A 16,894-nucleotide genomic window follows, 5' to 3' on the forward strand; every position below is an offset into this window, starting at 1 on the left:
AGCACTTCCCCACAGGGGGAGCACAAAGCCCCCTAAAAATGCCCATGACTGTCAGTTCCACCTGCATAGTCAGAGAGGTGACACTGCAAAAGGATCTGATGTCACAGCAATGCCTGGTGGTCTGCAGCACCCTTATTTACCCCAAAATCAATGCTATTACGCAGCTGTGTTCTGTCACATTCCAGTATGGGGTTAAAGAAGGTCCGTTGTCACCCACAAACTTGCTTGCTTTCTTGGGCATTCTCCTGTGGGCAAAGCATGGTACCTGCTGAGCACAGGGAAGAGCTCCTCAAAGGGACTACATAGTACAGAACATCATGAAAAAAGTCCCTTGCCCTTCCTCCCCCTCACTTGCCAAAAGATGGCTGCAAAGCTAATGAATGTACAGAAACTTGCAGCAGGTGGTGTAGTGCCTGGCTAATTCTAGCAACAACCATCTGCCCTCTGGTTGCAGTGAAAAGAGGGGGTGGATGGGGAGGTGACTCAGCCGAGAAGAGCAAGCAGCTCAGCTGAAGCTGAAATCATACCCAGCTTAGCACAGTCTGTATTTTGTACAAGACCACTCCCACGATGTGGAAATACAGCTGAAAACCCAAGCTTTGGCAGGTATTTGTTAAGGACAACACCAGCCCTCAGCTCCATTTCTTGGGCTGTGCTGACTCCTCCTTTACGCTGAGCTTTCCAAGCACTGCTCTGAACTCTAGCCCTCATTACTGACCTGGCAGATTGTCACGATTCAAACTGGATGCACATCTTCCTCTGACCTCAGAAGGCACCAGATCTCCTTGTACAGATTCATTTTGTGTTTGTACTGCCAACGCTGCTGTGCCAAAGCAATAAAATGAAGTCAGCATGCTCCCTCCCATAACACCGCATGAGGACCTGACCTCAACAGCAGTCCAATGGGAGGTGCAGAAAGAATCTGAAACTTCCATCGCTTTTTGGTAGCTTCCTAGACTACCTAACTGCTAGGAAAGTGACCCCCAAAAATCACCACCTTAACTAACACACCTATGCTGACAGGCAAAGTGGCATTACTTGAAATATACTAGAAAATTATTTCTTGTCTGCACAGCAAAATTATTCTGAGCACCAGATTTGACTATGTCACTAAAATAACTCTTATATAAACTGCTTTTCCTGTAGGCTAGTGGTAGTTTGGTAGGCTTACAGCTATTCTGATAATCCTTTTAAGGATTACTAAACTCTGAGCTAGAAGCTGTATTTTTTCTATACTATGTTGCCCCAGGAGACCTGCAAGTTAGTTAGCTTCTGCACAGTATCACCAGAAGGGAGCAAAATTAGCTTCTATCTCCTATGTGACATAAATGTGCAAACCATTTATTCTTTGTCCTACAGTTGCACTCCTCTAATCACAGAGAAGTGCATTGGTTTTTCCAAATTGCATTAGAATTTGCTTAAGATGCTTCTGATTATTGTCAAACGAAGATCAGTTCAAAATAAGGTACCTTTTTTCTTTGATAATATTTACACTATTCATAAAAGAAAAATAAAAGGACGGTGTTTAAAAAAGTCTGCAAAGGTTTCATTTTCTTTCTCTCAATTCCTAAGAGTGTTTCCATCAGCCAAAGTAAGAAAGGAAAGCTTGAAATAACTTTTTTTCTGCCCAGTGTGCTCTGAGCAGTTGCACTGTGCAGGTGAGTTGGGGCTACAGATACTACATCCAGGACAACAGCAGAGTATTTTAACGAGGCTCTCCTTGTCGCAGATTTATTTATTTGTGACAGCATTTTGTTGATATTGTAAAATAGCTGTGCAGGCTGGAACTAATCAAACAATTTGATAGTCGACCTTTTTGACATTTGGATTTCAGTTTGACTACAAATAGAGCAGCAGAAGGGAGCTACTTTCCGGGAGTTGCGCACTCAGTTGTGTTTCAAAGCTATAAAGTATCTTTGACACAAATACCAACTAGTAACTGTTGGTGCAAAACATCTCTCATCACATTTTTGCATAGCATATATTTTAGGATTTCACTGGATTTTGGTGCACAGCCATGGCCTAAAAGCATTTGAGAAGCTCACGCTGATCCTAGAATAAAGATGCAAGTTCTAAAATTCCGTATGAGAAGCTCCAAGACACCATCACAAAACTGTTAGCTTCAACCTTCAATGGATGGAACTAGAACAGGAGAAAATACTCTAGGTCTGTAGACACTAACAAAACTACAATCCATTCTCATCTTCCTCATTTAAAGACGGTGTGACTTGATACGTATGCTGGTTTTTCTATAACTCTCTTCAAAGCATTCACTGTTAAACAGAAATTCAAACAGTACTCTGGGCTCAAAGAATCCCGGACCTCTTCTAGCATTTTTTGGCATAATGCCTATGAAAGGGGGTAAATGGAGTGCTTCCTTTATCTCTTCCCATTATATATTGACATTTCATTGAATGATTTATAAATAAAAGCCTTTCCCTTTGATGTTTCACCAGGTCTTTGTAAAGACCTGCAGGTCTTTGTGCATAAGTTTCTCTTCACTGATCCATAAGGCATGCGGGATATGCAAACACTCGGTGATCCTACCCATCCATAATCTTCTCACTTTAAAGCCAATCCTTAATTTGCCATTATTCTTTGTAAATCTGCATCACAAATAAGTCTGGTTCTTTATTTCTGCTGGCATCCCAGTGGAAGAAATATTTTATCAAGCCTTCAGCAGGCCCTGTACATCCTCGAACACACTTAGACTGCATCAGCTGGCAAGGACAAACCTTCTATATTGGGTTTGGATCAAACTGCGCCACTGCAGCTAGCTGAGATTCCCTGCTGTCTCTCATAGCAACAGGATCGTTTGCTGAAAAAGCAGCATTGATCACCAGCTGGAGCTTTTTTTTTTTTGTTGTCACCTATTCATTAAGCAAAATCAGATGCATTCAGTGAACCTGGAATATCTCTTTGACGTGTCTTGAAACCAAATTATACCCCTCACCACTGATGTGTTCATGAATCAGTTAGTAGTTACAAGTAGGAGAGATGCCACTCTTCTCTTGTTTACCTTAGTACTATTAGTAAGATAATTGGTAATATTCACTACACTGTTCCAGAAGCAGAAGCTGCAGTTTTCCCTAGTCCTTAGGACTACCTAGCCCTTTCAAAAGACTTTTCCTGTTTCCTTTCCAAGAATTTCTTGAGCAAGGAAGATCTCAGCATACTGGACTCGTGTTGTATTCAAAACAGTCCAGCAAGCAAAACTAGCAAGTTTTTCCTGAAACCTGATTCTAGAACTACATACATTTAAAAGTCACAGAGATAATTATATGCCAGAAATTTTTGTCTCAGAGGATCAGTCAGCAGAGTAGTAGCTAAACCAGGATTTTATAAAATGAAATTTTCTGGATGAGACAGAAAGAGACCCCGGAAGTATTTTTTACATGCACAGAATGTTTTACTTGCAAGAGTTGTTCACAAGATTTAGTATTACAAACAATAACCAAATGGAGGCACTCTGATAAGTAGCCATATCCTCAGCATAGACTCCTGATAAATAAGGCTGCTGACAAAAAAGACTATTGTTACTGAATGTCTAGAGAACACCTAAATGCATGCAACTGCTGCTATGCCAAGATCTGTGTCATCACACTGACACGTATTTCTGTGCAGACGGGGGGAGAAGGATGCTCCCAGCTCAGTCTACAGACATGGTGTAAGCATAACGCATCTATGCTGATGAACAAGCAAGCACCTGTCAGCTAATACCATCCCTGGCCTCTGATTTGACTTGATGGAACTGGTAACATTTGACAATGAAGGAATTCCTAAGATCTCATGGAATACTTTGAAGCTATGTTCCTGCAGTACCACACCTGGTATTCTGCCATAGAAAAACTCTAACCGAATATGTGTCCAAACAGGGGCTTAGACTAAAGCTGCTATTTTCAATTGATCTGCATGTTAAAATCATGGCTGTATTATGAAAAGGGATTTTATTTAAAACCTCAAACAAAATCAACATTAATGTTGGAGCACCTCCACTAAGACAAACTTCCTCTGAGAAACACACAAAGCAATAGGCTATCTTGCATTCAAGCTGGCCAGGTACATAATCTTGACAGGTTTTATCACAGGTACGAATGAAGACAAAATTTGTTGCTGTAACAAGGATGCTTAACAAGGATGCTGAACCATTTAATTTGTAAAGAATATTGATCACTGCAGAGCAGATTTTCGGGCTGCATAAATCTAATGGGAATTAAAAAATATGGCAAAAGAAAAGGTTTGTCACTAAGATTAGAAGACATCATTTTGAACACGCCTGAGGAATAGCTCTTCTGAGGAAGCTGCTGCTATTTTTTCCTGTTGATTTACAGAGCAAAATCGCATTTCAGCAGATGGCTCATTTTTTTCCACCACAACTTCAGTAGGAGTAAAAAAAAAAAAAAAAACAACAAAAAAAAAACTCACAAATGTAGGAATAAGATACATTGGATGCTTGCTGCATAATAAAACCTTTGTTTAGTTTTTATTCATGCACTTATCAGCACACTTAATATCTAAAGTTAGTTTACAAAGGAATTCTCTACATGTTTACAACCCAGTCTGTATTTAAAGTGGCAAACTTTGTGGATAAGATAAATCTTTAGATAAAAGACTAAAAACAGATTCTATTTAACATTTCCTGCTAGGATTTCTTCTTAAAACCTTCAAAAGGGAATGTTCATGTCTTCATTCTGTACACTTTCTGTTAAAATTTGAGATCCATGTTTGGAAATCTCAGCAACAATCTTTATTGCCATCCATTCCATGACCTGCCCTTCCTGTTTTCCAAAAACAAAATGCTGTATTTATTTTGAAAATGGGATATCCTGCTGGAAGGCTTTGAGGAAAAAAAAAAAAAAAGAAAAAGAAAAAGAACACACTGAGCCTAAGACCTCAAGTATTCCTTCCTGTTCCCTAAAAGAAATCAAGAAATAGTTCTAGTCAAAAAAGGAACTATGGCAGGAAAAAACTACTTGGGAGTTACAGTCAGAGTAATACTTCAAGATAAATAGTAGGGAAATAATTACATAAATGGCTGTGGTTTTTTTCATAGAATTTCTTACATCACGGACGTAAAGTCCCTTAACAATATTGTAAACTTGGAGTATAACGCTTTGAAAGGAACATTTATGAGCCCCATTCATGGACTAAAATCTGTTGTAGTGTCCTTTAGCAGGAGCAGAACAAACAGCTTAGCTTTTTTTCCTCTAAACGAGTGAGAAAAAACGATCTTTGACTGAATTTTGGCATTTCATTCAGTATGACTGGGTGTGTTCCAGACACTCACCTGTATAGTCTTCTACACAGGAGCCTTAATTTTTACTTTAGCAGTGTTTTTGCATACTTTTCATAAGTCAAAGCAACTTCTGCATCGGCCATACACAGTAAGACAGTGGATGAAATCATGGCCAGTAAAAAAGGAAACTGTAAGGTTTTGTTCACGTCTTTCTGAATGAGATCCAGTTGCCTAAACAAAGCCCTCTCCTGTCCCCTCAGCCAGTGTGGGACACCCTCTTCATCTGCCAGCTGCCAGTTGAGAGGAATGTGGGCCTTTTGTAGACTGTGTTGTATTTGCCAGCTCTGTACAGATCTTTTGGATAGCCTTAAGCAGACATCTACAGCATCAGGTATTTACTTCAGTTTCCTGCTTCACCCTGTGGTTTTGTACCCTGGTTCCCCACCCTCCATGGCCACTGGCTTATCCCAAAGCTTCTTCAGAGTGAACCAGACTGGTCCCTCTAATGTAGTTCTTCTGGACAGTTTACTGTAGTGTTTTCTCTCTGCTGACAGCAGGGCTGAGACTAGGTCAGGTCCAGCAGCCTCCAACACTGCACAACCAGCCACAACAACGCTGCTCCCTAAAGCCATTTGGGGCACAATTCCTAAGAACACACCTTAGTATCTGACCCTGTTCAGAAAGTTGTTGGAGTCACATTAGCTTTGCAGCTCTAAGATGTAAGAACGGCCACTAGGGCAGAATATGGGAAGGGAGACTAAGAGCAGCCTTTATGTTAGTGGAAGAGTTGCGGTTCTGTTTCTGCATTTTTTAATTTAAGCAATAAAAAGGACATTTAAATCAAAGAGGCCAGATTACCCAGGCAGCTGAATTTTAGCATAAAGCCAGGATAATCCATTTGTCCTAATATTCTTTTGAACAATCATTTTGTGCAAGACTCACGTGACTGTGACTAGAACAAATTCTTATCTGCATCAAAAACACAACCCCCTCCTCCCCCCAATCAGGATCTACCCCCACCTCAGAAATCTTTACTACAACTGAGAACAGTGATTCTTTATCGCCTGTATCCTGAGATATAAATAAAATTAAAGACTCCATGGTTATTTATAATGTAAAAGGAACAAGATTTCTGCAAGCATGATCCATGCCACAGGGTTGGTCTATCCTGGCTATTTAAGTCATAAGCATGCATTAAATACAAATATCCCCCTACTGCAGTCTCACTGTGAAGATCCAGAGTATTGCCACAAGAATGAGAATGACATTTTGACATACACAAATAAAACTATCCAAGCTACAACATACTGGTCTTCTGAGAAATGCAAAATAATAAGGCCACTGGGTGATAGTCACAGCTGGGCCCTGCGAATTTCTGAAGAGAAGAACAAGTAGGACGTGACTCAGAGGGAGAAGGGTGACAGTTACATATATGTGAAAAATTGCAGAAAGCAAGATCCAGGGCAAAATATAGCCACATATCATATACAGCAGAGTCAAAACTCCTAGGGAAACCTCCTGGGTCTGTTCCAGAGGCAGCGTGTCCATAGGCAAATCTGCGCATTGTATTTTCCCACATGAAAAATGAACACTTAGGGCATATTAGACACATGATGCTTATTACTTGAAAAGCCCTTTCTTCAGAAGATTTTAGAACCAAGACATCATCTGCTGTGTATTTAACACTTTGGGGACTACAAAGATCATCTTTTATTGATTCATAAAGACTGCTGAGATACTTGGACTTAGAGCACTAATTGCATAGTTCTCTAAATCCATTAATAACATTATTACCTGTCTGGGTAAGGCTGTTTTTTGTTTGTTTGTTTCGTTTGTCGTTGTTTTTTTAAATCTCCAAAGGTAACATGTATTCTTTGACAGGCAGAGTACTGATGGTTCATATGACAAACATATGGGAAGGGAACTATGTCTTTGGGTAGCCTCCACACAGCAACTACTTGCATGTATTTTCCTCTTTCTGTCATTGTCACCAAAAGCTGACAATAGTAAGCATCTAAGAATGAGTGGAAAAAGAAGTCAGTGGGATACCTGGAGGTCTTCATTGTCACCTCCAAACTTGTTTTTGGAAAAGCTTTGCTAGTATACTAATAATCACCTTTAAATGTTGGCCCCTGTTTTTCAACCCTTCTGCACGCCTCCTCTCCAACCCCAGTGGGATTTTTTATTCTACTCCCTTATGCCCCCCCCAGATCACTGCTCAGAGGACTCAGGTAAGGACAGGCAGAGAACTAAGGCTGCCAGGCACTTTCAAGAACCTTTTCGGTCCTAAAACCCATGTAGAAGTAATGGTGCTGCTACAATAATTCTGTTTAGTCTGTATTTGTGGGATTTTCTCTGTATGACTGATGGCTATTGAGAAATGCCTGCCACGTCAGCACCAAGCACTGTTTAGTCACACAGCATCCTTTGATCTCCTACCACACTGGCAAGGGCTCTGCTGTGCTGGTTACAAAACTGAAACGTATCTCTGCCTTACTTGGCACAGGACCATCCCTGGTCAAAGTTGTAGTGTTTTATTTTAAAGCCTTTTGAGGTAGGGGAGAATTACTTCAGACACACTAGAAAAGAATGAACCCATTACAAAGCTATTTTATGCTGTCTTGTTAAAACACACACACACACAAAAAAGGCAACATCTTCCAAAACCTAAACTCAGGTGTTAGTCAACAGCTACAGGCATTGAAATAAGAGAATAAACTGATGCAATGCTCGCCTCCATTTAACATTTCTACATGTAAATTATGCCAGCTCAGACTTTCTTATCAACCTTCAAGTTCAGTCCAGTGAACCAAATGGAATGTTACCTTCCCCATCAGAGCTCTGCAATCAAGTGTCGAAAGACCTGAACAGGCCTGAAGGCAGATTTATACCCTTTTAGATTTGCTTGTAATTTTACTTACTATATCTTTTGGAGACTCACCACTCCCACAAACCAAGGAGTAAATAAAAACACTCCTTATCAACAGAGTATACCTTAGTTATTTTTCCAGAATCCAGTACTAGGATTGCATTTTTTCCCTTTTCAGAAGGATTATTTGCAAAATTAAGTCAGAATGCAACGCGATGCCTTTTTTTTTTTCCTCCACAATCTGGACATCACCACTGACTTCTTCATAAACAGAGCTTCACTGCCTCAGTACATCATAAACATCGGGTCATATACTCAGTAATAATTTAATGAGTACAGAGGAGAAAGAATGGCTCAGTAGGTAAGACTTATGAGTTATGCTTTAAGTGTTGACTTCTTGTCAGATGAACTCTCCCTGCCTCAGTTCTCAACCTGTAAAAAGTGAATGCTACTTTTGTACCTACAAGGTGAATTATGAGGCTAACCTAGTTAATAGCTGTGAGATGTGTTCCACTCGTGGTAGCCATCTAAATAACTAGATAGTCAGGAAAATAAGCGTACATAGGATGTTAAGCTCTGCAAATGAATACTACTAACCATGACTCTTTACTCTCAAGATGTCCTTAATATAATTATGCCAAGAGATTTCATGAATAGTTCATAAAGTATCTACCCAGATAATCATCTACCCCCAAACTATCTCATGCTCAGTTTAGCAGTCATATAAATGGCAGCATAACAGATTAGATTTGAGAAAAAAATATTTATCCAGCTGCTGGAAATATAAAGATAGAAAATATCTGCAAAATACTTTGATCTTCTTGAATATAAAGCACTGTAAAATGTGTGAAATAATATTATACAGCTGTAATAGTGGAAACAACTATTGTTATGCAAAACAAATGCAATAAAGCATTTATTCGAGTACACTGTGTTTCAAATAATCAGAACCTTAGCTGAGATACTTCAGAGAAAACTTCAGTAAACCTCACACTAGACAACTCTGGAAGGATACCACTTACAATTCATACTTTGAAGCATAAGGACAGATATGCTTCAAACACTGTATTGCTTATGATACACTTGATACACTTCATTATCACAACTTTTTCTGAATCCTTCTAAGCTATTTGTTTCAAGATCTGGCAGCCCTTTTAGAAGAGGGCACATGCCATTTGCCCTTGTATAAAAACCTAGAGCCACTCCCACTTAGCACATCTGGAAGGAAAGCACAAAGGATCTTCCACACGTTTTTTGCTTTTAGAAAACATTTGACACTATTTCTGTTTGCTTGTGCAACCACTCCCCTCCAGTTCTGAGGACCAGACCTGAGTTACCGAGTAACAGCCTCCCAGCCACAGAATCTTTAGTGCATTAAGGCAGGAGTCCAAAAGGTCCCTCATTAGGCACTAAGAGTCATGGCACCTTCCCAAAGAAGTACAGGTACTGCTGACACACTTCCGATTTTTAAACCCAACTTTTTCTTCAACTCTGCAATGCTGCACACCTCACACAACAGCTGCACAGTTACAAACCATACACGTCAGAGTTTCTTGCAGTGTGACATTGGAAGTTTTGTTTTTCACTCCAAACTCTAGAGTTTCCAACTCATGAGTTTATCCTGGGATTCGCAGAAATACATTCTGCTAATCAGAACAAGTGAACCGAAAGAATTTATTTTTAATAATCTCATCTGGTTCATAATTAATTTTTAATGATGCTAACTGCAAGCTACTAAGAGTAGCTTCCTCAAAAGGGCACAGTCAACATAAAGAGCTCAAAGGCTCTTTTTGACTTTCCTGAATAAATTTTGAACCCTAAAAAACACTCAGAAGACCACGTGCAAATTTAATACTTGAAAGAACATATCTCAGCTGACAAGAATGTGATTGTATCCATACCAAAAACCCTTGGAAGAGATGCAATTCAGTTCAGTCTTCCCTGTGACTTGAGTTCATCTCTACAACCCATGGTAAAGAACAGAATTTCATCTTTGTACCCTCGAACAGTTCAAGACATGTTGTACTGCCATAAATTAAATAGATGAAATAATTTGCTAACAGCGAAATTAAACTTGGTAATCTAGGCTAAAAATTGAATCTGGATTTCCTCAGCTGTTGTTCAGGATCTTTATCCCTTCAGCTCTCACCACACAGACACATGCTCAAAATTTAGGATAATAAGCATGGTCAGTAGCAGCGACTGGTGAAGTAGTTACTCATTGGTGGTAAACTGACCTGCGATGACCACTGAATCTGTATCAGTCAATGCAACTCTGTTACGGACATGTATAAAGACTTATTCTATGCCTCTCTTCATTTCCCAATAGGCTTCAGTTTGGTCAACAAACATCATACAGCTGCACTGAGGATCTTCTCATTCTTAGGTCTTGACTCTATTCCATCCAAAATAGACTCAACACAAGCAGAGTAAGAATGCCTCTTTCCTTCACTTTTCATCTTGAAGTTCCTGAGCAGCTCCAACAGCACTAGCAGTACAGGAGCTGGAGAGCTTTAACGTAGCTAAATCCTACACTGTGTGATTTTTGGTTACCTGTGTCTGAAATGCAGTAGGGAAATCTGCTCAGGGAAGTGCTCCAAAGCAGAAATGAAACAGAGGAGTTCAAACAACTGACCTTCAGACATAAAAGTACCTGTCCCTATGTAGATTTCCCTTTGGAACTGCTATTTTTTCTCCAGAGTCATTTATTTCTTTGTCCTTTACTTCCAATATCACTTGTGTCCTTGCATTTTGGTCTGTTTTATTTGTGCATACTCCAGCTTTCTGTCTCATTCTGAGAAGAGCTTTGAGCAGCACTGGGAGTGGAGCTTGATGAGCTGACTCGGAAGAAGCATGGAGCAAAAGCAAGGATGCTTGATTCCCACTCATGTTTATTATCAGGGGGGAATGCATCACCACTTTGTTTTGGTTATATGTGGAAACATAAAATAAATCTGTTCTTTAAGTAACACTATTACATATAATTTCCAGGGAGAGAAAACATTATTTGGGCTGGGGAGCTGGGGGGGAGGCAGAGGAGAGGGGAGGATGCAAGCATTTGGAGAGGGGATAATTTCTGAGCTAATTCTCTTTTGCACTGAGATGGGGGTGGGGATTTAATCAATGTTAGTATTAAAAGGAGCTATGAAAATTGCTGCAGGCTGCACTACATTAATCCTTTTTTTAGCTTGGTCAATTACTAACTAAAAATTTGAATAGCAATTAAGAGGGGTACTTAATCAGCCATGTAGGCTTCTGTCTATGCTATGTATTAAAAGTGCCACCTAGTGGAAAACATCACTTTAATGAGAGGCTATTTCTGTGACTATCTTTAATTCATGAGTGACTGACTACACAGCTATATGAAACATAGCTGTAGATCGCAAAGTCACACCTACACGGGGACATTCTGTCATGACCGGAGATATTTTCAAGAACTAAAAGAAACAAAGAACACTAGTTCCATAAAATAACCCTCAATGTTATTTCAAAATTAGACTAAATGATCTACATCCAGAGTCTGCAGCCAGCAGCTAGCTGCCTGACAGTACCTATGGTGCAAAGAGCAGAATGTGTTCATAGAGCTCTCAGAACCACTGAGATAAAAACTTCAAACAGAATTTAAAATCCTAACTTTGTTTTACCACATATGAAAAAATAACAGATTTTTTCTAAATTTTACTGAGCTGAAGACATGAGTTTCCACCCAGCAGGAGATACTAAGCACATATAAACAAACACACAGAAAACAGTGTACTGGAACACTAGATTACATTTTACTTAACTCATCTGGCCACTAAGTTTATACCAAGCATCTCTCTCACAGTTTTGGGGGTTTTTGGTAGGGACTGCAAACTTTCCATTATGTATCATCTCTGCTAGGTATGTCAGGTACAAACTGACAAGAGCGGGCTCCTTGTCTATGGGACAAGTTTTCCCTCCTGTCTCTATGAGCAGCCAAACAATGTGCTGAGGTCCTACAAAAATGGCAAATGTGTAAATAGACCAAAGCAGTAAAGACTGGCTTTAGATCTGTTTGTACTTGGTTTTGGAAAGTTTACTGAGCAGACCCCTTCGGTTTCTTCCTACATTCAGCAGTGACTTACCAAGTCAGGCTTCAAGGATTTCATCACTTTCAATCACATCGCGTAATGGCATGACTCACACAGCCTGAGGAGATCCAGCACAGTGCAAGGTGTTAAAAATTCAAAGCACAGAGCATCCTGAAAACAACAGTTAGAAAAAGCAATTTTCTTTTCAGAACTAATATCATTTTCCCTGTTCTTATGAGACTGTCTTTTATTTTAGCAATCCTAAAGGCTACTGTAGTCAAAATATGTTAGCTAATTCACTTCACAAGTGATGAAAAAAGAATTCATATTACAAAATCCTCATACAGGCATTTATTTGTCATTCATTATTTATGTATATTACGATATATTCTTTGGGGGCTTTTATTAAATTACATCAAACTACATGAGGTCACATGTGTTACTTCTGCATGCCATATTAATCTCTAAAATAGATTACCCAGGTAGCCCAAGGTAAGTGAACAAATTAATGGCACTGAGAATCAGCCTCATTCTACCTACTTCTGCTATGTCAGTAGGTAGTATGACATGTGTCAGTTCTCTCTGACACAACAGGCAGCGAAGCAGTGCCATCCTGGAAGCTGGCATCAGTCTTTTAACAGCACTTATACCTACTCACACAGAAAATGTATTAAGAAACACAGCTACTCCTTAGAGAATACAAGATTAAAATACCAAAGGCCTGCTCTTCATTCTTCGCTGCCATCACTTCAAAAGACATCTGTACTAGCGCGATGTGGGTGTGCAATGCCAGCATTCTGACAAGGCGCCATACTACATTACGGAGCAATGTAATATACATCACAGCCTAACAGAGGCCAGCCCTATATACTCTCATACTGAGCTGTAAATAACAGCTCTGAGTACTCTGTCATACAGAAAATCACTTGTAAGGCTAACGTTAAGAAGCCTACCACGTGCCTTAATAGTATCACTTCAGGTTTCAAAAGAGATGTTTCAGTTAATTACACAGCATGGTAAAACCCATGCAATATAACCCAAGTTTCAAGCCAGAGTTCTTCACTAGCTTTGCTGCTTCCTGCTTCTGGGCATGTGACAGACATGAATCACACAATTTAAGGCACAACTGGAAGAACTAATATACTAAACCAGAATGATACAAGACTATCATTACCCATTCTGTTCTGCACAGAACAGAATAGACCCTGAACTTGGAAATCTGAATAATGACAGTCACTGAAAATTTTATTGGAAATACTTTCTTGCCATTCAGCCAGCTGACCACTAGCTGTCCCCATTGCTTCACAAGAGTAAAGAATCAGTGTTACAACCGGAAGGCTATTTTCAAATGAAATATATCTTCAGAAATGAGTGCTGCAACTCTTGGGGAAGAGGGGAAAAAAAAAAAAAAAAGAAAAAAAAAAAAAAAAGAAAGCTCAGTAGAATTAAAACAGTTAAAACGAGCTACTAAATTTCTCTTAAGTTTTCAGATAAGAAAATGGATGTGTAGAACACCAACATCCTAGGACAGTGACAACACTACAATTTGAAACAGATCAGCATGGAAAGCTTAGCAGATCTATGACAATTTATAAGACCTAGGGCAACAGAAGTTCCTGGAGATCCATTGTTGTAGCAGAACAGGAATAATCAAAATGGACTGGGGCAATGCAGCCTTCCTGCCTAGTTTCTGACCACAACCAGCACATCATCATCTGCAACACTGGATAAAACCACCTTATGAGATGCTTTCCCAACCCAACCCATGGACGCTCCTTCCACCTCAGACTATAAAGCCTATTCAAACTTAGAAGTGGAAAAGCTATCTCAGAGAAGCCATAGGGTACAGGTGTCTTAAGCTCATCTCAAAACCTTCAAGTTTTGACAATTCAGGATGATTTCTCATTGCCATTCACCTTTTGGCTTCTCAACATGAGCTCAGAACAGAGAATTGTCATTTTATTTATTAGATCTGGGTTTGGTCTCTTCACAAATCAAACTGGAGTAATCTGGTTTTTATGTTGTTAATGGTTGAGATTTATTATTATATAATAATTAAGTGAAAATAATATCTTATAATGCAATTAAGTCTACCTTAAGTGACTTTTCTAGCCTTAGTGCTATTTATAAAGAATGAAGAAAGTCTGCATGTACTCAGTAAAATGTATTTTATGATTTTAGATGCTATTTATTGCTTTTTGTTTAGCCTTTGTAAATAAGCCCCATTATTTGCTCTATAATATTTGCTTCTAAAAATCAAAGACAAAGCAATGTCATTTCTAATGTGCCAGACCTTCCAGTGGACTCCTCTAGCCAGTGAAACTGCAATATACAAGGTAGTTTTCAATCAAGCCAGATATTTTAGATCAGAATCTACCCTTTTTCTCTGCTACATTATAGTCAAGAAAAGCTGAACAGGATACAGAAGGTTGGGATTACTGTATCCTTCAAAATGTAGGGAAAATAAAATTAGGAAAGAGAGACTGATTCCTGCTTTCATCTTCCACTCTTGTACTTGGCAACTACTGCTCCTGCACAATGCACTAAAACAGTTTTTTGTTTTGTTTTTTTTTGTTTTGTTTTGTTTTGTTTTGTTTTTTGTGAAGAGCTTTATTCAGAACTGCAAAACGAAATCCAGAATTGCCAGTGCAGGATTATTAGCAAAACAACAGAAAATCACCAAAGTAGAGACAAAGAGTTCAGAATTCAAAGTACATTGGCAATTTTCTTTAAAACAGGCTAATACTCTGAAGCAAAACTCCTCCCAGTTTGAAATCCACAATTTACTTCCAAATTCTAGACTTTGCCGTATGTAATATCAACGTACACACAAATGCTGGGCATCCGCTGTGCCACAAAATACCTATTGAATGTCTGTGTAAACCGTGATCTTTTTTCACGTATGAATGTACTGTATCAGTATATTCTAATAGACATGAAATGTTTAACAGCCAACTCCACACAAAATACACATACTAGGAGGAAAATCTTTCACAGGAGAAACTGGATGTGGATTAGTTATTTTCTGTTCTTCTGTTTTACCTCTAATGTCAAATATTTGTAATTTTAAAAATTTAGTTTCATTTCAAAACTAACTTTCGGAGTTTCAAAATGTTACCCTACACAAATAATTTTTGTAAATAAGTGTACAATAAAAATGTTTACATATCTTTTTCATAGAGTAAAATCTCCAGAAAAAAACATAAGTATCAAAACCAACAAGAACATAAGAGAAAGAAGTAAGCATAAAAAAGAGAAATGTATTTGTCCAGACATGATCAGGAATGAATGTTATTCTCAACTTATGGAACAGAGTAATATTTTCCTAAAGAAAACAATGAATTTGTTTTCTATGAAACTGGATAAGACAATAGGCTTTATTCACCTCAATAGTGTGCTTATTTTGTATTCCAAACTCTCTACACATATAGTACTGTGTAGACTTTATAGATGTAACAACTGACTCTGGAGAAAATTCTCATTCTTCCCCACCCTCCCCCAAAAAGGTTCTGAGTGAAGAATGGTGTATTTACACAGGATTTGGTATACATATATACAGATCTCCCCAAAAAGACACCTGTTACTGATATTCTTGCTAGAAGCTACGAAAAGCAATTCAAATACAAATATTTTTGTACTGTGTTTGCTTAAGAGCCTATGAAAATGTTTAGTTTTACATGAACTATATCAGCATTATTATTTACCTACCACCAAGAAGTTGAAAAACATGTCTGTCTAAAGATGTGCTTCACCTAGTAGGCTAGATTCAAGTGATACAAATGAAAAATTTGGTGCTAACTGGAAGCAAAATATAACTTGCTGAAATAGGATCAACTTAAAGAATCTGAAGAAAGCAGAGTTTCCTTCTTAGTGGTCACAGCACATGGCCAGAAGAATAAAAGAATATCAGTTTAACAGTCATATGTTATAAAGTACTTTCTTGAAGCAGTATGGAACAAGGAAAAAAGTCCTCTTCCATGTCAATATGGACATACTAGTTGAAAGTGTCAAAAGGTGTCTGTGATAATTACTGCTTTTCTAATAAACGCTATTTTACTTTTTCTAGTTGCATAAACCAACTATATTATAGTAAAAAATGGAGCAAAAACTTTTCTCGTGTAGTGATGTTGCAATGGATTAGGGAATAGGATAGAGCATGTTTGTTTGGCTGTAGTTTAGTGTATCATTGGTGTAGTTTGGGGTAACATTCCTGGATGTTGAAGAAGGGCACATCAAGATCTAAACTATGCAGTGAGACCCCAGCTCTTCAGCAGTGTTTCCAGCTGTTGGTATGTTAGGGAGCTACGGCCTGCAGGAAGAGTTTTGTCAAATGAACTAGAATATCTTCCAGACAGCTGGAGGGCTACAACTAATGCTACAATAAATGAGCAAATGCTGCTTCCTCCGTTAGCTGATTTATTGGTACACCTGCATTCAGGAGAGGTACAGAAATGCTTCAAAGGACGCATCTCCAACAGATTTGAAAGGAAGGAAAGGAAATCAAAATCAGGTTAAAACAAAGTTGTAAAGAATCTTTTTTTGGTAACTACTTGAGCACTACCAAACTACCTCACTGGTCACTGATGTGTGTTTCTAAATGATTGAGTAGGAGTGAAATACTCTAGTTAAAAAATCCTAAGGTACATATAAGATCATGCTGCAGAGTTTAAACCCCATTGCATTGGTTACCTACAGAAACAGGCTGTGCAGACACCCCAAAATGTAGTTAGATTAATA

The sequence above is a fragment of the Aythya marila genome, assembly GCF_965140915.1.
Source record: "Aythya marila genome assembly, chromosome: 13".
In the NCBI taxonomy this organism is placed as follows: domain Eukaryota; kingdom Metazoa; phylum Chordata; class Aves; order Anseriformes; family Anatidae; genus Aythya; species Aythya marila.